The sequence below is a fragment of the Physcomitrium patens genome, chromosome 5 (assembly GCF_059467195.1).
Source record: "Physcomitrium patens ecotype Gransden chromosome 5, ASM5946719v1, whole genome shotgun sequence".
NCBI lineage: Eukaryota > Viridiplantae > Streptophyta > Bryopsida > Funariales > Funariaceae > Physcomitrium > Physcomitrium patens.
Genome location: NC_143414.1, coordinates 12302519 through 12324630, shown reverse-complemented (window position 1 = coordinate 12324630; position 22112 = coordinate 12302519). Strand labels below are relative to the sequence as shown.

Genomic DNA, 22112 nt, shown 5'->3' with positions numbered 1-22112 from the left:
GATCTGGCTGCTTTCGCGGGCCGAGCTTTGCGCTTGTGTAGCCTTGAGCTCGCAGACTTTTTCTCTCTCCCCCTCATTGACACACACACACACAGACACAGACACACACGCGCGCACTAAATATAAACATGCAAACAGATGTTACTGTGTGTGTGTGTCTGTGTGTAAGCGCACAGTCGTCTCACCCGTTTCGAGTAAAGACCTGTTTTGTACTTTCGTCACGATGCGTAGCTGCTGCTTGCACCAGTGCCGGCAGCTGTCACTGGGACAGACCACATCTTATCTTCGGTGCGTTGGAACTTGGTCCGACAGAATGACAGTTTCAGTATTCACCAACTTTTTACACCAGAGAACTGTTTTGTGGTTTGTGACACGCATCCTTGGGGAATGAGGCAAAACCTCGGAGGCACGCTGGATGGATGGATGCGGAAACACGGGTGAGAATCGCCAACTCCCCCACAACCTCCCCCCCGCCGACTTCTGGAACTCCCGTCCAACAGCTGCCTCCGTGGAACTCCACATGAAGGGAACTACGTGCGCCACGCAGAACGCTACCACCAAACGAGCTTCTCCCGTTGACCTGGCACCCCCGCCGACACTCGAGGGTTTCCACGCAACACACCGCCTCTCCAAACCGTCGCCAGTGCAGTTATCACCTTATGACATGGGAGGAGTGAAATGCAGACGCCCTACCGACAACTGCACCAAGCCATGCCATGCCTTGAGACCTCTCTCGTCGCGCCTGTGCTGTTCCTGATAAGTGATACGTCGTCGCGTTCCCGTGGGTAGCGGCAGACCGCGAAACCGCCCCGTCACGTGCGATGTTCCGGAACATGGCAGCCATCGTGGCCTTCGACGACAGGGACGGCAGCGACGACGAGGTGGAGGACGGCGTGGACGGCCCGAAATGAGAGGAAGCAGAAAACCAGGATGGAGGTCAGCACCACCAGTTGTGAGAAGTTCGTTAGAACAGGCAACAAGTCGCCCGCGCGCGCTGGGTGGTTCGGTGGAGGCCACGCCATTGCGTGTGAGCAATTCCTGGAACTGGCGGCAAGAGTGCATCCGTGCCCGCGGAGAGTTACAATGCGTAGCCACGGGCGCTTTGCGGACCTTAGGAACATCATATGAGGTGGGTAGAGCACGTGTAAAAATGTTATTGTCTGGAAGAGTTCATGTTGTTCATGGAAATGTAACAGGAAAATAGATGGAGGTGGCAGGTTCATCCCCGGCCTCCATGTTTTCACCACGTGCCGTGTTTCGGAAGGTAAACAACACACAGCCGATCATTTGTAGGCAGCACGCACGACTCAAACTGTGTCCAGTAAATTGGGATTGTTTAGAGCTATGTCACTCGAACCAACACCAGTAGGTGAAATCCGACACAGGGTTCAGTCAAAACCAATACAGGGTTCAGTCATCGCGATCATTCTCATTTGGCAATACGTGACGTGACTTGTTCCGAATGGACGCACGCGTTGCCACCAATTCATCACCTGCGTGCGCGATGGTTTCGTCAATGTTGTGCACGCTGTGCATGGAAACCAGGACTCCAAGTGCTGGTTTGAAGCTGGGGTTTGCTGTTTCTTTCGCAGTCGAAGGGAAGCTAAGCTGGGCCTGGGTGCCGTGAGCAACTTGTTTCGTCGTGGCCTTTGACAAGCTTGTGTGAGATGCGTGTCATGCTGAGTACCTTGGTATGCAGTGGACCTAACTGCGAGGTCTCGGTTGGAATGATTTCATGTTGGCGTGGCGGCTACGTGTTATTTTTATTGCTGGAAATTAGTTTGTTACTTTTCATGAAAGTTATTTGTGTTTCTTTAGCCGGAGACTTTGGATTTGGTTGGTTTTATATTAATAGAAGAAGGCAGGTGCAATAGGCAATTATAGATAGGATTTTGATTACTTTAGGAGAATATTGTTTTTGCTTGTAGTTATAGTTCTTGCTTCTAATTAGCATCTAATGTAGAGGTTAAAAGTATTTGAATCATTACCTCAATAAGATACAATAAGTGTATAAGTTAGTTATTTGAAGTATTAGTAGTTGAAAATTAGAATACAATTTATTTCAAAAGAAAAATTTAAGGATGTAAATTGTTATCAGTAAGACAAGTTCAACTAAAATAAGTCCATTTTAAATATTTGTTTTATAAGAATTTTATACAAATGTTTTAAGGAGTAATTTTAGAATTCATTTTCTTAAAGCAAATTTTAGTTTTAAATGAAAGAGTTAATATTCATTCAAACTTATTTAGAAAGTATAATTTTTTTTAACTTTTTGATCATATTTGATATATTAAATATTATAAAAAATACTTTTCCCAATTATTAAAAGAATAAATTTTACAACTAATTGTTTTTATAAAAATTTAATTATTTTTATAGTTATATTTATTTTTATTATTGAAAGAATCGTTAATAATACATGTCCAATTGATATTGCTACTTGCTACGTGATCTCCTTGTAGAAATTTAGCATATAATATGCCACTTTCTTTTGCATATTTTTAAAAATAAAAACCTTAAAAAAATCAAACTAGAACTAAAAAATTATAATCTTTTAGATAAAAAGATAATAATTTATTTTTTTTAAATAAAATAAACTACTAAATAAGTTCAAATAATTTATAAAATATGATATTAAGTTACAAGATTATGTTTTTTAAACTAATTTAAAGTAAAGTATTAAAATGCCAATTTAATTTTTAGAAAATCATGTAATAAACATATATTAGAATAAGAAAATAAAAGTCTATACATTTCTTTGTTATTATTTTAAATCAGTTTAATAATTCAATATTAATTACCTGTAATATTTAAATAAAAGAATATTTTGATAATTTAATAATTATTTTAAGTACTATCTATGATTTTAAGTTTTTAATTAATAATCATATAAAAAAGGGCCATTTAAGACATTGGTTTTAAAATATATATATATATATATATATATATATAAATTAAATAAAATAATTTAAAACAATTAGAATCATTACTTCTAAGTTTTATTAAGATTATGTTTTTATAAATTTTTACTTGATAAGATTCTCATGTCTTATAAAGCCTTAAACCAATTAGAGTAAGTACCTCCAAGGTTTATTAAGATTTTACTTATATATATATTTTTTAATTAATTAGATTTTCATATCTTATCAAATATTTTTTTTTAATATTTAGATAATATTTAATTTTCCAAATTAATATTTAGATAATCATATATTTTTTATAATTTAATTTTTTTCATATTAATATTTTTAATTAATCCACCAATTAAGGTGCTCATATAAGCACTTGTCCATAATTATACATTCTTGTCATCAATAGGATTAAAAAAATAAAAAAATAAAAATACAATTATTGTGGCATTACATAATAATTTTTTTTAATGATTATGATTTGGTCCAGTACCAACATACACTACCATTGCAGCAAACACCTAGTATTCTACTTCCAAGTCTAATGCATTGTCCACTACATTTCAAGCTTCAGTTCCAATAGAAGTACTAAATTGTACAACATCCCCTTGTAAATATCAATTACCAAATGTACATGAACCCCTTCAGATGAGGTACTTGAATATTAAGTAATGATTTAATTTTCATCCTATTTTGTATTTTAATTTTCATCCTAATTTTCATCCTATTTTGTATTTTAATTTTCATCCTATTTTGTATTTTAATTTTCATCCTAATTTTCATCCTATTTTGTATTTTAATTTTCATCCTAATTTTCATCCTATTTTGTATTTTAATTTTCATCCTAATTTTCATCCTATTTTGTATTTTAATTTTCATCCTAATTTTCATCCTATTTTGTATTTTAATTTTCATCCTAATTTTCATCCTATTTTGTATTTTAATTTTCATCCTAATTTTCATCCTATTTTGTATTTTAATTTTCATCCTAATTTTCATCCTATTTTCATCCTATCCCGCAAACCTTAAGAGTGTTATATACAAAAGTAGAAATTAGTTCCTTGTGTTTTTATTTTATCAGTCCATTTCTTGACTATTATCAATCAATTGAAACTGAAATATCCTTCATCATCTCTTCCACTCATTCTTTGAGATTTTGACCTGGACTGCAAGTTGCCTATAAGAACGCTTTTCCTTCTAATATGTGTCTTGACCTTATCTTGGCTTTTTAAGACTACATCCCTTAGGTGAAGAAAATTTTGTTTATGCCCAACTTACTATTTCTATGACATGATATGGTGTGGTTATGGAACTCTTTCTTTGACGGCTAGTCAATAAATTTTTGTTAAATAAAAGATCCATGGTTATAAGATATACTATTGATTGTAACATGTGACTCATGACTTTTGGAAGATGGTATGTTAGTCAATTACAAAGAGTACTTTCTTGAAGCATTTTGATATCAAAATGATACAACCTTTGTAGTGCAAAAAACTTCTCAAATTTTTGTGATAGGTTTAGTAGAAGTAGTTACATCTCCTCTAGATGAATCCAAGCAATTTAACACTCTCACATGGAATTGTATATTGCAATGATGAAGATGCAATTATCTTGTGAAAGTTCAATGGTGATGGAAGGTACACCATCTTCGTACCTCAGAGATGGAGACCAAATGCCAATGTGAACTGTGTCAGCTCAAGTTCCTCTTCAGCAGGCTCAATTAATTTGTTCTTCTATCTCTAATATTAGATTATTGTACCATTATTACTGAAACAAATCATTCTAAAGTGCATCCTTTTTCACACCTATTAATCATATTTTGTGGATCCAACTTACCTCAGCATGTTTGAAATAAAATTAAAAAAATTGACTTAAATGTGATGAAAAAATTAGCAAAATATGTCAAAAGTGGTTTATATTTTATTTTCTTTTGCATATTACAAGAAAATATTTGTTTTTAAATTGAATCAATCTAATATTCATTTAACTATTTAAAAAATATTGGTCCAAATGAATAATTTTTTTCTTTTAAAAATTATCAAAATATCTGTGATAACATCAAAGTAATTCTCACATAAATAAATAAATAAATAAATATATATATATATATATATATATAATAATAATAAAAAACTAATTATGGTGCTCAAGTTTGTAGAAAAATATAAAGATACAAATCGTATTGGATGTATATATATATATATATATATATAAAATTCTACTATAGATGAATTATTTAAAAAAAAGATTCAAAAGAAAAATATATTTCTATTCAAAATTATGATAGTATCACACTCAAATTGTACTAAAAATATAAAAAATACTTGAAATAATTATAAAAAGTTTATTATTATTTTAATAATTTAAATTATAAATATTTTTAGAAATTATGTGTTGGAATTATGTACTAATATGATTATTTGAAACCGCATTTAGAATCATTCAAATATTTTAGTATCTTGAACTATTATTCTAAAATAAAAACATTATCATTATTAATTTATATTTGAAAAATTTTACAAATACTTATGTAATTACGATTTTTTAACTATTTTAAAGAAATTATAAAACATTGATCTATATAAAATACTTAATTAGCTTTATTACTTTCCTTCTACAAATTCATATAGTATGCAATCTATTCCAATCCATTGCATCATCTAATGTACATTATTCTCTTCAAACATGAATATCCAATAACTTATAACCATACTAAAATCAACAATGGCTACTTTAACACCATCTATTATTCTTCTAGATTAATCAAGAACTATGACTTCTAAAACTTGACTCTCTAATTCTTTCAATTGTCTTATTCCATTTGTAGAAAATATCTTAACTTCCACACGATGATAGATATTATTAATATAATCAAAGCTCCTTGTATTTAAATCATTATGTATCTAGCTCATATATGGTATTAAAAATATTTAATATATATATATATATTTAATAGAATCTATGTAATATATTATAGGCTATATATTAAATATAACATATTCAATACTTGCTTATGTACTTGGAGTACTTAAGTGATGTGAGGAGCAAGCTTCTTCATCTTTTCAATGATTTTTATATTAATCTTGAATACCTTCATGGTATCAAAATATAAAGAATCTTAGACCAAATTCAAATGTGATGTTGTATAAACAAATATTGTTACCTACAATATATTAAGTACTATCAACTAATTATTAAATATGTAATTTAAATCAAATATAAATGTACATTCAAAACACTTTCAAGGATATCAAATTAAATTAAGCTATGTCGAATTAAATTAAGCTATATCGAATTAAATTAAGCTATGTCTTACACCACAAAAGAAGAATCCAAGAGTACAAGTGTGAAAATAAGAAAAATCCTAAAACTTTATTAAAATGGCTAAAATACCATAGCCAAGCAAATTCTTATAATAAGTTCTTTCACTCTCAAAATCACTCAGAAGACTTGACTTGATAAGAATGTCAAGTTAAGGATTTTTTTCACTTTAGTACTCAAATCTTAATTAACATGAATAAATCAACTAACAAAAAAACTATCATTGAATGAAAAACCACTAATTAAATTAAATTACATACATTCAATGGATTTTGGCACCCATTGCCATATTATGTAGCAACTATTGTATAAAAAAAGATTATTATACACAACACATTGATTACTACAAACTAAATATAAAGCATATAATTTAAACCAAATATAAATATACATCCAATATACTCTCAAGTACCTCCTTTAGTTCATTAGGAGCCTTCTAGTCAATTAGAATTATAATTACATTTTATTGAAGATGAATGCCACTATGATTTAAATACCAAACTATACTCTTTTAAACTTAGTATTATAGAAATTAGACCACCAAATTATGTATCACATATAATAGAAGAAATCTTCAATTCTTATCAAAAAATAAGGTATGACTAAAAGAGTTCTTATAACAAGGACAAATCCAATGTTCTAATAGGAGAGTCATAAGGAGTGGTATCAAATATGCCATATGCCACTGACATTGATATTGATCACATATTATAAAATAGAAGAAATCTTCAATCCTTATCAAAATATGAAGCATAGCTAGAAGACTTAAAATAAAAAAAAATATTTAGATGAAAGAATCAAAAAGAGTAGTATCAAACATGCCATATGTAGAATTGGTAATTGGTCTTCGAAACCCTGTACCAATTCTTTGTTGGTAAAATCTGGAATTGGTCGGATGGTTACCAATTGATATTAGTAGGAATTGGTAGTTAGCGGGAAAAGTGGTTAACAGGCCAAAATACGTACCTTTTGGAATCTATTAATTGCCATGTCAGTTGAGTAGGATAAAGAGGTTGAGGAAGAAGGAATGGGGGCCAGACTGTGATAGTCGTGAGCCAAGGTAAAGCTTGGAGCTACCCTTTTGTTTTCTTTGCTTTTGTGTTTTTCTTTAGTATTGGATTTAAGAAAATGATTGCTGAAACTGTGATTGAGATATTGAAAATTATGAATTCGAATTAATTAATTTGGAGAAAGAAAGTGTGATTGTGATAATAGAGATTATTGCATTGTGTTAGTAGCACTGGAAGATTGAGTAAAAGTAAAGGAATTGAGAATTGAAGTACTGTAGAAAGAGATTAAGCATCCTGTAGATGTCAGGAATGTCAGTGATATTGAGTAGCTGCAGGGCAGTGAACGATTGTAGAGATTGTGAAGGGATTGAATTGAGATGAGGAAGAGAACTTTGGAAGTTTTAGATAATTAATACATAATCAATTGTGACATAACATATCCAATTCATACAACGAGTCTTTCCCCGAGATCGAACCCACCTATACTGATCAAATATCTTGGTGTTTTGAGTCTGAGTCAAACAACGATTACATTTTTGGCGCCACTGCCGGGAAAAGAACAACAGTACGAAGTGTTAAAAATTGAATGTAAAATGGAAAAGAGAAATAATTCCAATAATAAAAATATTGGAAGTTGAATAAAAGGATTATAAGAATGTTTGATTTAGACTTTGAGAATTTTTGGCCAAGGTCATCAAGAGAAAGTTATCTCCATGAAAATGGCTTGCAATTTTTGTATGAACTTGAAAAATTCCAAGGTGAAAGAAAAGATTTAATTGATCAAATTTTAATAAGAGATGAAATGATCAATGATTTAAAATTGGAATTGCGAGAAGAACATGAAACTTTTCAAATTCGGAAAAATCAATTGCAAGAAGAAAGGATATTTAGGGATATGAAACAACAAGAGTTCGATATGAAATATCAAAGAGAAGAATTATTAAAGGTATATTCTATATTTGAAAGTAAAACTTTACAATTGAAAACTGATATTTCAAAATTGACTCAACAAAATGAAGAATTAAGTAGTCAATTGGAAGAAATGAAAAAAATTAACCTTGATAATGACTACAAGAAGCAAAATTATCAATTAAATATTGAAGTTATGGAAAAAAAATTGGAAATGCTTCAAAGTTCTTGTGATACAATTACAGCACAACGTGATATGGCTGAGGATAATCTTACCAAATTTAGTCATAATGCGCAAAAAAATAAAAAAAATTATGAATTGTGTATTGAATCTTTAAAAAATGAATTATGCACAAAAATAAATGACTTGATCAATTCATTGGAAGAAAAAGATGATTTATTGGAAGAAACTTCAAATCAAAAAAAGATTATTTATAATTTGAAAAGTAAATTACAACATGAGCATGAAAAATTTCAACAATTAGAAGAAAGAAACCTTGAATGTATGGAAAGGAAAGAAGCAACATTCAAACAATTGTATGAGGATATGAATTATGACAATTTGGAATATAAAGATAAGAATATAAAATTGAAAATTGAGATTACTATATTAATTGATAATAATAGTAATTTAGTTTCACAACTAAATGAAGAAAAATCAAGATTTAAAATTAAGGAAGTTGAGGCCATTGCAAACAAAGTTTTGTCAAAAGGAATTGAAGAAAATTTGCAATCAAAGATTTTAAAGAATAAAGAAATTTTATTTCTAGCTAGACAAAGAGGTGAAGCTTTAGCAAAATTAAAAGTTAAGCCATTGTTTTGCAATCAAGCCATTGAAGGTTGCTTAATAAAATATTTTGAAGTCAAATTCAACAAATTTGCAATCTTTAGTACTTGGAGGCATCATTATTTACCAAATTTTAAATTGAAGAATGAAACCATGTCAAATTTACTTAAAATAGATAAGCAAGAATCAAAGCTGTTGAAAAAAATTGTTTTAAAAAGGACAATGGATTTCAACATGTGGAAAAGAAAAACTTTTGCAACTCAAAAATCAATTGTGAAAACTAAAATATCAGCGTTTCTTTATGAGAATTTTCATTCAAATTTGGACGGTGTCGTGTTGTAACACGAGTATACAGTGAAAATAAAAAGAAAGGGGAATTTTATTAATATTCAGTTACCTCGAATATTGGGAACATCGACCAACTCCAGTACAAATACTGAGTGGTCAGGTTCAGTGACTCCGTTACAGTCAGCCGGGGCATACTGAAATGCCCCGTTCGATTCCAATAACGGGAGTCAGTAGGAAGAGAAGGACCAATTCACACGACGGGTTCGAGGAGCCAATTAGATCCAATTTCGATAATCCAATCCGGGTCCTCTTAGCCAATATGAGACCTGTATTGGTGGGGCAATCCAATGCAGTCTAGTTACGGGAAATCCAGGACTTACTACGGGTCTTAGCCAATCTGACGCGAGGACCAATTTGACCCAATTACGGGAACATCCAGGTTACTACGGGCATCTTTACCAATATAGGACCTGAATTGGTCGGGCGACTCAATGTGGTCCCGATTACGGGGTTCGATTCTGTTTCAGGCTGTCCTGTTCTCTGTGCCGTCTCAGGGAACGTTGTTTTTGGTAAATGGATTTTTTAAAGGTAAAAACGGAGGAGAAAGCTTGGCGGCGAGAGCCAATTTCGAATCCAAGTTGAGGTGAGAGCCAATTTCGGATCCAAGCTTGAGGAGGGAGCCAATTCCGGATCTAAGACGGAAGATTGAAGAAATTCAGAGGATAAGGTTAAGTTGGATATAGTTTTGGAGTGGTGTGGGTTTTTTTTTTTTGAGGGGAAATCGGGGGGGGGAAGCGAGTTTTTCAAGCTTCTGCAAGGTTACCAGTTCGGTTTTTATTGGAGGTTTTTGAAGATCAAGGAAATTAGAGAGAAAAGCTTCATGCTTCGGGTCGGGGAAGGAAAGACAGAGAATTTGGATTTTTCTTCTTCGTGGAGTTTTGGGAAGACTGAGGCAATCGCTGCTGAAGTCAGTGTTGTAATGGTGAATCGGGATTTTTAAATGAAGTGGGTTTGAATACTCTTGACTGTTTTGTGAAATCGAGTTACGTCTGTGATTGAAGGATTAAAAGGGTGTCTATAGGATTGAGTATGCGGAGTGAATGAAATTTATTGGGTTAATCTAACAAGACAGTCAGTGGATACAAGATCGTAAGTACAAAGCAGTATTGAAGGTTAACAGTTTGGGTTGTACGGGGTTCTCTGTAACGTCTAGAGACCTACCGGCTGGGGCAAAAAGGACTTCGACAAGCAGTCGAAGAGCACCCGTATAGATTTACTGTACATTGTTGCAGTCGTTTATATTCCAGCAGTCAAAAACTGATAGACTGCGTGACTATCGGCGAATCTCCATACTACCTTCTACAGCCAGACGCCCGGCGCGTTCTCGAGCAGGAAAGCACGTAATACGACATAAGTGGTGAACCCGACGTGAAAGCTTGAGGTAGAAGGTATTGGATTTTGGTTGATTTTATCTTTATTTTTATGGAAAACGAAAATAAAAATTTTGAAGGATTTTTGGGAGAAGTTTCTGGTAGGGAGTCTTCTAAAGGACAAGGTATGCACATGGATCCGTCTATTGCTAGTTTGTTTCAAGCCTTCTCATTGTCAATGCAGCAACAGCTAAGCAATGATCGGAAGGAAGCTTTGGCAACCAAAGCATTGCAAGCAGTGGTCAATAAAATTGATCAATTTGATGGGAGGAATATTTCAAGGTATTTAAGATGTTATGTTCGTGAAATGGAATTAAATCGGGTTTCTGAGAAGAAAATGGTTGCACTATTTGGACTTGCCACGATACCGGAGATAAGGGACCACATTACATCGATTACGGATCATTGTGGGAATTCATGGGAGGATTTTTCACATGCATTGAAAGACGAATATTTCTTGGAAGATGCTGATCGCGTTACTAAGAAGCTGTTTCTGAGATGGATTGAACGGCCCAATAAGAATTTGCAAGCAACAGAGCTACTAAGGGAATTTGAGAGGCAGTACTCTCAATTATCGAAGGTAGAAAAATTGACATTGGAGCCGAACAAAGTTGATCTATTTCTTCAAGCTGCTGATGGAGAATTGCAAGAGAAATTAGAACCCCTTCTTGAAGACAAAGAAGAAGATGAAGGATTGACAACGAAGTGGAAGAACGTTGAAGATGCGGTGGGGTTGCTTACAAAAAAAAGAAAGAAGGAAGGATAAGAGTAATATTCCGAAAACAGTACAAGCACCCAAAGCTCCAGTACGTACAACACCACCGACAATGCCTACAGTTCAACCTTTGACATCCTTGTCAAAGAAAGCAGATATGGGTATGGAAGAAATTATACGAGGAATGCGAGATCTTCAAATCAAATTGGTAAGACTTAAAGAGAATACTTCTATAAATAATTCGAAGAATGTTTCAAAACAAGGATATGTACAAAGATGCATTTGGTGTGATGATGCTTCACACACTAGAAAAGATTGCAATGAATTTAATAATATGATACGGCAGGGAATTATTTGCTGGAAAGATGGGAAGATAGCATTGAAAGATAGGGAGGATCTTCTTCAAACCAATTTTGGCAAGGGAGGAATGAGAGCATTGGTTCAAGATTACTTAAAAGAGCATGAAACAGTAGTACGAGAAAGTGCAAGTTATGGTGCTAGAGTAGATGATGAAATTGGTGGAAGTACGGAAACTAGTGAGTTTTGGGCTTCTGCCGTTTCTACAATGCAAGAAGGGAAATTACCTTGAGAAGCGTTATTGAAAACTGCAGCTACAATACGAGGAAGAACAGGTTGAGAGGATCCTGTTGAGTCTCTTTCAGTTCATGCATATATTGCTAAGAGCCAACATGAAGCTTTGATGGAAGAAAAAAGACGAGGAAATTTTGATGATACTAGAGAAGGAAATTCTTTTAAGAGGCAAACTCGAGGAGACAAGGCTCGGGAGGCAGCTTCACAAGAATTGCCTGTAAAGGATACCTCAGCATCATTGGGAGAAAAAACAACGGAGACAAAAGATAAGGGCAAATCAATTGCTTATAAGCTACTTTCTGACATTGAAGCGGCAACAAATTTGAAAGGGGTGTTGGAAGAACGTATATTAAACGCTAAGGTGGAATTCACATTGAAAGAAGTCTTGGGAATTGCAAAGAAGGAGTTTCATGATGTTATCATTGACAGCATTAAGCGAAAGAGGCAATTAATGAGCGAAACTGGAATGAGTCATGCTATTGATGCAAGAATATGTAGAGATCAAGAAGAGGTTGATATTAGTTACAAGCAACCAACAAATGAAAAGAATGGGTATAATCAGCGAGTACGTTTCGAAGATTCTAGTGACAAGGAAATGGAAACTTTGAGCCATTATACTCGAAAGCATTGGGCAAGGGCAACTACTGAGGTATTGGTGAAGGTAGGAGATATAGAAGAATCAATAGTTGCCTTGATGGACCATGGTTCTGAAATAAATCTCATGTCTAAAGATCTTTATAAGAAGCAAAAATGGCCAATTGATATGGAACATGGATGGGCAATACGAGCAGCTAATAACACACGAGGCGAATTATATGGAGCTTGTCCAGATGTCAAAATTCGGATTGGGAATGTTGCTACGGAGCAACATTTCTTCGTTCAAGATACAACGTCTTATCCGTTGATTTTAGGACAACCTTATATCATGGCAACACGGATGGAAACAAAGGTACTTGACGATGGTTCTGCTTATGCAAGGGTACGGAGCGAAGATGGGAGGAAAGCTGTACAATTTCTAACAGTACCTCCTAACCATGAACGAAATCGAGATAGGTTGAGGGAGAAACCATTGCCAAAGATTGTTGAAGGATTTAAGGATTTTGGGGAGGTACCACTGTAAAGCGAGATTATGGAGGTACAAAAGAGGAGGTACTCTTGCGAGATGAAGGTGCCTTTGATGCGAGTTTTATTGGTATATTGGAGAATGGAAATATTATGTATAAGAAAGTTGATGATTTTAAAAGAAAAGAAAGAAAAAGATTATATGATATTGAAGGACAGTTACGCAAGATAGGTACATTGCAAGATGATGAGAGGATTTTGGGTGTTTATGAAGAAAATGGACTGGAAGATTCATTGGAATTGATTACATGTATTGGGTTAGGGGATAATGATAAGATTGTTGAAATTCATTCGAGAGAGGTTTATACCATGCTTGAATCTTTTCAAGCACCAGAAGTCATTGTAGAGACGAGATATAAAACGGCAGATAAGAAGGTAAAGCCTGTTGCCAGACCATTACCAGAGGATTCTAAAGAACAAATGGGAGAAGCATCAAAAGAAGCAAGTTTAAGAGATCCAATGAGTATTGGACATCAGTTTACTGAAGAGACTTTTGAAGAATTGAAGATTGGTTCTGATGGTTCTTTATTGCCGGAGGAAATTACTTGCTTCAAAAAGATGTTGGCTAAACAAGGTAGATCGTTTGCCTTCGAATCTCATGAAATTGGGTGTGTGGATCCAAATATTATAACACCTATGGTTATCTTCACTGTACCGCATGTACCTTGGAATCTAAGACCGATTCCAGTACCGAGGGCACATTTACCTAAATTGGTGGAACTATTGAAAGAAAAGATAAAGATGAAAATATTAGAACCTTCATTTGCGTCGTATTCTAGTCGATGGTTTACGGTACCTAAGAAGAATGGGTCACTGCGGTTTATTCAAGATATGCAGCCGGTGAATGCTGTAACTGTCAGGAATGCAGGAATTGGACCTATTGTGGATGAATTTGCTGAGGCGTTTGCTGGAAGGGCGATCTATTCAATGGATGATTTGTATTCAGGTTATGATCAATTTCAACTTGCCGAAGTAAGTAGAGATATGACAACGATGAGGATACCGCTTGGATTGGTTAGAATGTGTACTCTTCCTCAAGGCACGACCAACTCAGTTGCGCATATGATGAATAGGATGAATAAGGTATTGAGAGATTTTATTCCGGAAAAGACTATGCCTTTTCTAGATGATGTTCCTATAAAAGGGTACAGAGAAGGAGACAAGGATGAAACTTTAGATACGAGGGGGTGTCGCAGATATGTTGTTGATCATATACAAGATTGTGAAAAGGTTTTAACTCGGCTTGGAGAAGTTCATCTTACATTATCGGGTATGAAGTCCGTATTTGGAGTGCGAGAGGTTGTAATTGTTGGACATTTATGCGGATCTTACGGAAGAAAACCAGATCCGACTAAAGTTGATGCAATTGGAAGGATGAAAGAGGATTGTGGTTCTTTAACAGAGGTTCGCAGGTTTTTGGGTGCATGTGTATTTTATCGAATCTAGATCCCTCATTTTGCTCACATAGCGGATCTATTATATGAACTGTTACGCAAGGGTTACCGATTTGAATGGGAAGAAAGGCATATTCAGGCAATGCAAAGATTGAAGAAATTATTGATGTCACCTCCAATATTGAGGAAGGTTGATTACAAGTGCAATAGATCAGTGATTCTTACTGTAGACGCTAGTCCAATTACCGTTGGATGGGCTGTGGGTCAAGATGATTCGAATGGGAGTAGATTTGCAGTTCGATTTGGGGCTAAAGTTTTAAGTATTCGTCAGCATGCATATTCGCAAGTCAAAAGAGAACTTTGGGGAGTCGTTTCGGCTATGAAAGCTGAAAAGGACTATTTGATTGGGGCAGTAGTAGTAATTGAAACAGATTGCTTGCCATTGCTTGGAATGATTATTAATTGTTCAACGCCAGATATTGTAATGTTGAGATGGATTGCTTATATTAAGTCACTAAATCCAGAATTTAAGCATATCACTGGAAAGGACAATTTAGTAGCAGACATGCTATCTCGAGCAAGATACGAGAGGGAGGACGAAATGGTTGAAGACATTGATGATGTCGGATTGAAATTCTATTCAATATCAAATCTCAACAAAGAAGACAAGCTATTTCTTGAAGAATCTTATGAAGGAGAATTATTGGATATTGGTCATTATTTGAATATCTTGTCTAAGCAAAGGAATTGGTCTACAGAAAAATTCAAACAAATAAGAAAAAAAGCATATGGATTTTTACTTCGAGATGGATTCTTATGGAAGAGACCGAAGAAAAGAATTGGGATGCCACAACGAGTGATAGGCAAAAGGGAAGAAAAACTAAAATTATTAAAGGAGTTTCATGATAGTTTATGGGCAGGGCATAGAAGAATCTGGGCTACTTTTGCTAAACTCAAGGAACGATATTGGTAGAAAAATATGTATCGAGATGTGCTCTCATTTGTAGAGTCATGTGAAATCTGTCAATCGTATTCTAATATCCGACATCGAGATGGTCTTCATCCTACGTATCCTCTGGCTATTCATTTCAAATGGGTTGTTGATTTGGTTATTATGTCGGTTGGGTTATGGCAGATGAGATATTTGGTTTTAGCTCGTGAAGATTTATCAAATCAAGTAGAAGGAAGAGCGTTGAGGACAAAATCTACAGAGGGGATTTGTAGGTTTATGCTTGAAGATGTCATTTGCCGTTACGGGTGCGTAGAAAAAATCACAACAGATCGTGGAGAATTAAATGCACAAGAAGCTCGTAAGTTCTTTGAAAGATGTGGAGTTAAACTATCACTGACTACTGCTTATAATCCGGAAGGGAATGCGAAAAGCGAACGCGGTCACCCGCCGATTGTGAAAGCATTGGTTAAAGCTTGTAATGGGAAGGTTAAAGAGTGGCCACGGCTTTTGTCATTTGCATTATGGGCTGATCGAACAACACATAGTTCGGTGACAGGATATATGCCAGTAGAACTTATGACAGGTCAAAAACCAATCATGCCGATTGAAGAAAAGGTACTTACTTGGAGTATGCTACCATGGGAAGATGGATTGACAAGAGAAGAACTTCTGGCTATTAGGATTCGACAATTGGAGCAAAGAACGGAAGATGTCTAGATAGCATTGGAAAGGTTAAAAAGAGCAAGGTTACAAAACAAGGCGCGATTCGATAAGCAACATCGATTGAGACCAAAAGCAATCGAGGAAGGTGATTGGGTACTTGTTTATGACAATAGTCTGGATAATCAACATAGTACTTTGCGGAAATTTTCAAAACGTTGGTTTGGACCATATGTTGTAACAACTGTTCATGACAATGCGACTTACTCATTACGGGAGTTAGATGGTACAAAATTGAAAATACCAATTGCAGGGAAGAGAGTAAAAATATTTAAACGAAGACATGCAGAGATGAATATGGAAGACCTTAATGAAGGTACAGAGATTCCGCAGCAAGAAGATGAAAGTGATTTGGATAATAAAGGTGACGAAGACGAACTGGACAAAGATGTAGGGGATATATTTTGAATCAAACAGCAATTGGATAAATTGGTGCATACCGGAGGATGCACAGGTTCAGAGGGGGTGGATGTCGTGTTGTAACACGAGTATACAGTGAAAATAAAAAGAAACGGCCTCTGTATTGCACTTCCTGTCTTAATCGCATTATTACCCATGTTACAATTCCCATCATAACACTTGCGCCGTCACTTCAATACGTAATGACCACTCGTTCCTCCTCCCCACCAATATAGAAAAAACCCGTCCCGATTTTATGTATTATACATGCGTAACCGATTTTCTAAATTGCCGCATCATTCGCTTCTTCCGTTGATATTGGTGTACCAGGCTTCAAATTGGTAACCTCCTCCTCCACTTCTTCATCTTCTATTTCAGTGTTCAAGTCTTGATACTGGTGCATTGGTCTTCCCAATAATTGGAATTGGTTCTGGAATTGGCTTGATCCCGTTTGTAAAATTAGTTCTCTTACGGGTTAAGACTGGCCACCCAAATTGGTTGAAATTGGCTCCTTAAAATTCGTGAACAACCCAATATACTTGTCGAATTGGTTAATAAAATTGAACCTGCTATTGGTTCTAGTATCGGACTTTCCTTTTTAAACAGTATTGGAGTACCTTCACCATGTATTGGTTCTTGTTGATTTTCAATAATTGGGTCTGTTCCAATATTTGAATTGGTCCTTCGTCTTTCAATATTTAAATTAGGTCTTTTCCAATCTGAAATTGGATATTTTCCAATTTAATTGGGTCATTTCCATCTTTGAATTGGGTCATTTCTAATCTAAATTGGATCTTTACCAATCTGAATTGGCTTGTTGATTACCATTAGACTAGATTTCCCATTTATAAACTGATTTATATCTTTATTTTGTTCAGCGCATGAATTTCTTTCCTTTCAAATATGCCAGGATCCCATATTTTTTCATTACTTGACACTTGTAGAAACAAATTCTTCAAACTGCTATTTGATGCAATAATATTGCTTGAAAATAATATATGATAATACTTTGAATTCATTGCACACATACTTTGCTTAATGTTTGGAAAACATCCTTCATAAGATTTTGTAAATCTTAAACCACCAATATTGAGTATAGTCGTACAGTTATCAATTAAATATATCATAGACGTCTTAAGATCCATGATTATTTTATTAATTTTGATATTAAAGGTTTGAGAATATAAAATTTCCTTCACACCGTTGTCGTATTACGTGCTTTCCTGCTCGAGAACGCGCCGGGCGTCTGGCTGTAGAAGGTAGTATGGAGATTCGCCGATAGTCACGCAGTCTATCAGTTTTTGACTGCTGGAATATAAACGACTACAACAATGTACAGTAAATCTATACGGGTGCTCTTCGACTGCTTGTCGAAGTCCTTTTTGCCCCAGTCGGTAGGTCTCTAGACGTTACAGAGAACCCCGTACAACCCAAACTGTTAACCTTCAATACTGCTTTGTACTTACGATCTTGTATCCACTGACTGTCTTGTTAGATTAACCCAATAAATTTCATTCACTCCGCATACTCAATCCTATAGACACCCTTTTAATCCTTCAATCACAGACATAACTCGATTTCACAAAACAGTCAAGAGTATTCAAACCCACTTCATTTAAAAATCCCGATTCACCATTACAACACTGACTTCAGCAGCGATTGCCTCAGTCTTCCCAAATCTCCACGAAGAAGAAAAATCCAAATTCTCTGTCTTTCCTTCCCCGACCCGAAGCATGAAGCTCCTCTCTCTAATTTCCTTGATCTTCAAAAACCTCCAATAAAAACCGAACTGGTAACCTTGCAGAAGCTTGAAAAACTCGCTTCCCCCCCCCCCGATTTCCCCTCAAAAAAAAAAACCCACACCACTCCAAAACTATATCCAACTTAACCTTATCCTCTGAATTTCTTCAATCTTCCGTCTTAGATCCGGAATTGGCTCCCTCCTCAAGCTTGGATCCGAAATTGGCTCTCACCTCAACTTAGATTCGAAATTGGCTCTCGCCGCCAAGCTTTCTCCTCCGTTTTTACCTTTAAAAAATCCATTTACCAAAAACAACGTTCCCTGAGACGGCACAGAGAACAGGACAGCCTGAAACAGAATCGAACCCCGTAATCGGGACCACATTGAGTCGCCCGACCAATTCAGGTCCTATATTGGTAAAGATGCCCGTAGTAACCTGGATGTTCCCGTAATTGGGTCAAATTGGTCCTCGCGTCAGATTGGCTAAGACCCGTAGTAAGTCCTGGATTTCCCGTAACTAGACTGCATTGGATTGCCCCACCAATACAGGTCTCATATTGGCTAAGAGGACCCGGATTGGATTATCGAAATTGGATCTAATTGGCTCCTCGAACCCGTCGTGTGAATTGGTCCTTCTCTTCCTGCTGACTCCCGTTATTGGAATCGAACGGGGCATTTCAGTATGCCCCGACTGACTGTAACGGAGTCACTAAACCTGACCACTCAGTATTTGTACTGGAGTTGGTCGATGTTCCCAATATTCGAGGTAACTGAATATTAATAAAATTCCTCTTTCTTTTTATTTTCACTGTATACTCGTGTTACAACACGACATCCACCCCCTCTGAACCTGTGCATCCTCCGGTATGCACCAATTTATCCAATTGCTGTTTGATTCAAAATATATCCCCTACATCTTTGTCCAGTTCGTCTTCGTCACCTTCATTATCCAAATCACTTTCATCTTCTTGCTGCGGAATCTCTGTACCTTCATTAAGGTCTTCCATATTCATCTCTGCGTGTCTTCGTTTAAATATTTTTACTCTCTTCCCTGCAATTGGTATTTTCAATTTTGTACCATCTAACTCCCGTAATGAGTAAGTCGCATTGTCATGAACAGTTGTTACAACATATGGTCCAAACCAACGTTTTGAAAATTTCCGCAAAGTACTATGTTGATTATCCAGACTATTGTCATAAACAAGTACTCAATCACCTTCCTCGATTGCTTTTGGTCTCAATCGATGTTGCTTATCGAATCGCGCCTTGTTTTGTAACCTTGCTCTTTTTAACCTTTCCAATGCTATCTGGACATCTTCCGTTCTTTGCTCCAATTGTCGAATCCTAATAGCCAGAAGTTCTTCTCTTGTCAATCCATCTTCCCATGGTAGCATACTCCAAGTAAGTACCTTTTCTTCAATCGGCATGATTGGTTTTTGACCTGTCATAAGTTCTACTGGCATATATCCTGTCACCGAACTATGTGTTGTTCGATCAGCCCATAATGCAAATGACAAAAGCCGTGGCCACTCTTTAACCTTCCCATTACAAGCTTTAACCAATGCTTTCACAATCGGCGGGTGACCGCGTTCGCTTTTCGCATTCCCTTCCGGATTATAAGCAGTAGTCAGTGATAGTTTAACTCCACATCTTTCAAAGAACTTACGAGCTTCTTGTGCATTTAATTCTCCACGATCTGTTGTGATTTTTTCTACGCACCCGTAACGGCAAATGACATCTTCAAGCATAAACCTACAAATCCCCTCTGTAGATTTTGTCCTCAACGCTCTTCCTTCTACTTGATTTGATAAATCTTCACGAGCTAAAACCAAATATCTCATCTGCCATAACCCAACCGACATAATAACCAAATCAACAACCCATTTGAAATGAATAGCCAGAGGATACGTAGGATGAAGACCATCTCGATGTCGGATATTAGAATACGATTGACAGATTTCACATGACTCTACAAATGAGAGCACATCTCGATACATATTTTTCTACCAATATCGTTCCTTGAGTTTAGCAAAAGTAGCCCAGATTCTTCTATGCCCTGCCCATAAACTATCATGAAACTCCTTTAATAATTTTAGTTTTTCTTCCCTTTTGCCTATCACTCGTTGTGGCATCCCAATTCTTTTCTTCGGTCTCTTCCATAAGAATCCATCTCGAAGTAAAAATCCATATGCTTTTTTTCTTATTTGTTTGAATTTTTCTGTAGACCAATTCCTTTGCTTAGACAAGATATTCAAATAATGACCAATATCCAATAATTCTCCTTCATAAGATTCTTCAAGAAATAGCTTGTCTTCTTTGTTGAGATTTGATATTGAATAGAATTTCAATCCGACATCATCAATGTCTTCAACCATTTCGTCCTCCCTCTCGTATCTTGCTCGAGATAGCATGTCTGCTACTAAATTGTCCTTTCCAGTGATATGCTTAAATTCTGGATTTAGTGACTTAATATAAGCAATCCATCTCAACATTACAATATCTGGCGTTGAACAATTAATAATCATTCCAAGCAATGGCAAGCAATCTGTTTCAATTACTACTACTGCCCCAATCAAATAGTCCTTTTCAGCTTTCATAGCCGAAACGACTCCCCAAAGTTCTCTTTTGACTTGCGAATATGCATGCTGACGAATACTTAAAACTTTAGCCCCAAATCGAACTGCAAATCTACTCCCATTCGAATCATCTTGACCCACAGCCCATCCAACGGTAATTGGACTAGCGTCTACAGTAAGAATCACTGGTCTATTGCACTTGTAATCAACCTTCCTCAATATTGGAGGTGACATCAATAATTTCTTCAATCTTTGCATTGCCTGAATATGCCTTTCTTCCCATTCAAATCGGTAACCCTTGCGTAACAGTTCATATAATGGATCCGCTATGTGAGCAAAATGAGGGATCCAGATTCGATAAAATACACATGCACCCAAAAACCTGCGAACTTCTGTTAAAGAACCACAATCCTCTTTCATCCTTCCAATTGCATCAACTTTAGTCGGATCTGGTTTTCTTCCGTAAGATCCGCATAAATGTCCAACAATTACAACCTCTCGCACTCCAAATACGGACTTCATACCCGATAATGTAAGATGAACTTCTCCAAGCCGAGTTAAAACCTTTTCACAATCTTGTATATGATCAACAACATATCTGCGACACCCCCTCGTATCTAAAGTTTCATCCTTGTCTCCTTCTCTGTACCCTTTTATAGGAACATCATCTAGAAAAGGCATAGTCTTTTCCGGAATAAAATCTCTCAATACCTTATTCATCCTATTCATCATATGCGCAACTGAGTTGGTCGCGCCTTGAGGAAGAGTGCACATTCTAACCAATCCAAGCGGTGTCCTCATCGTTGTCATATCTCTACTTCCTTCGGCAAGTTGAAATTGATCATAACCTGAATACAAATCACCCATTGAATAGATCGCCCTTCCAGCAAACGCCTCAGCAAATTCATCCACAATAGGTCCAATTCCTGCATTCCTGACAGTTACAGCATTCACCGGCTGCATATCTTGAATAAACCGCAGTGACCCATTCTTCTTAGGTACCGTAAACCATCGACTAGAATACGACGCAAATGAAGGTTCTAATATTTTCATCTTTATCTTTTCTTTCAATAGTTCCACCAATTTAGGTAAATGTGCCCTCGGTACTGGAATCGGTCTTAGATTCCAAGGTACATGCGGTACAGTGAAGATAACCATAGGTGTTACAATATTTGGATCCACACACCCAATTTCATGAGATTCGAAGGCAAACGATCTACCTTGTTTAGCCAACATCTTTTTGAAGCA

The 22112-nt window shown here is 35.8% G+C and overlaps 1 long non-coding RNA gene across 1 annotated transcript; it reads left to right on the top strand.

The window, feature by feature from the left end:
• Positions 1–627: 627 nt before the first annotated feature.
• Positions 628–2179, top strand: LOC149989286 (uncharacterized). The gene is made up of 2 exons (XR_016502985.1): positions 628–1129; positions 1218–2179. It is a non-coding gene; the product is annotated as an uncharacterized LOC149989286 (long non-coding RNA).
• Positions 2180–22112: the final 19933 nt, after the last annotated feature.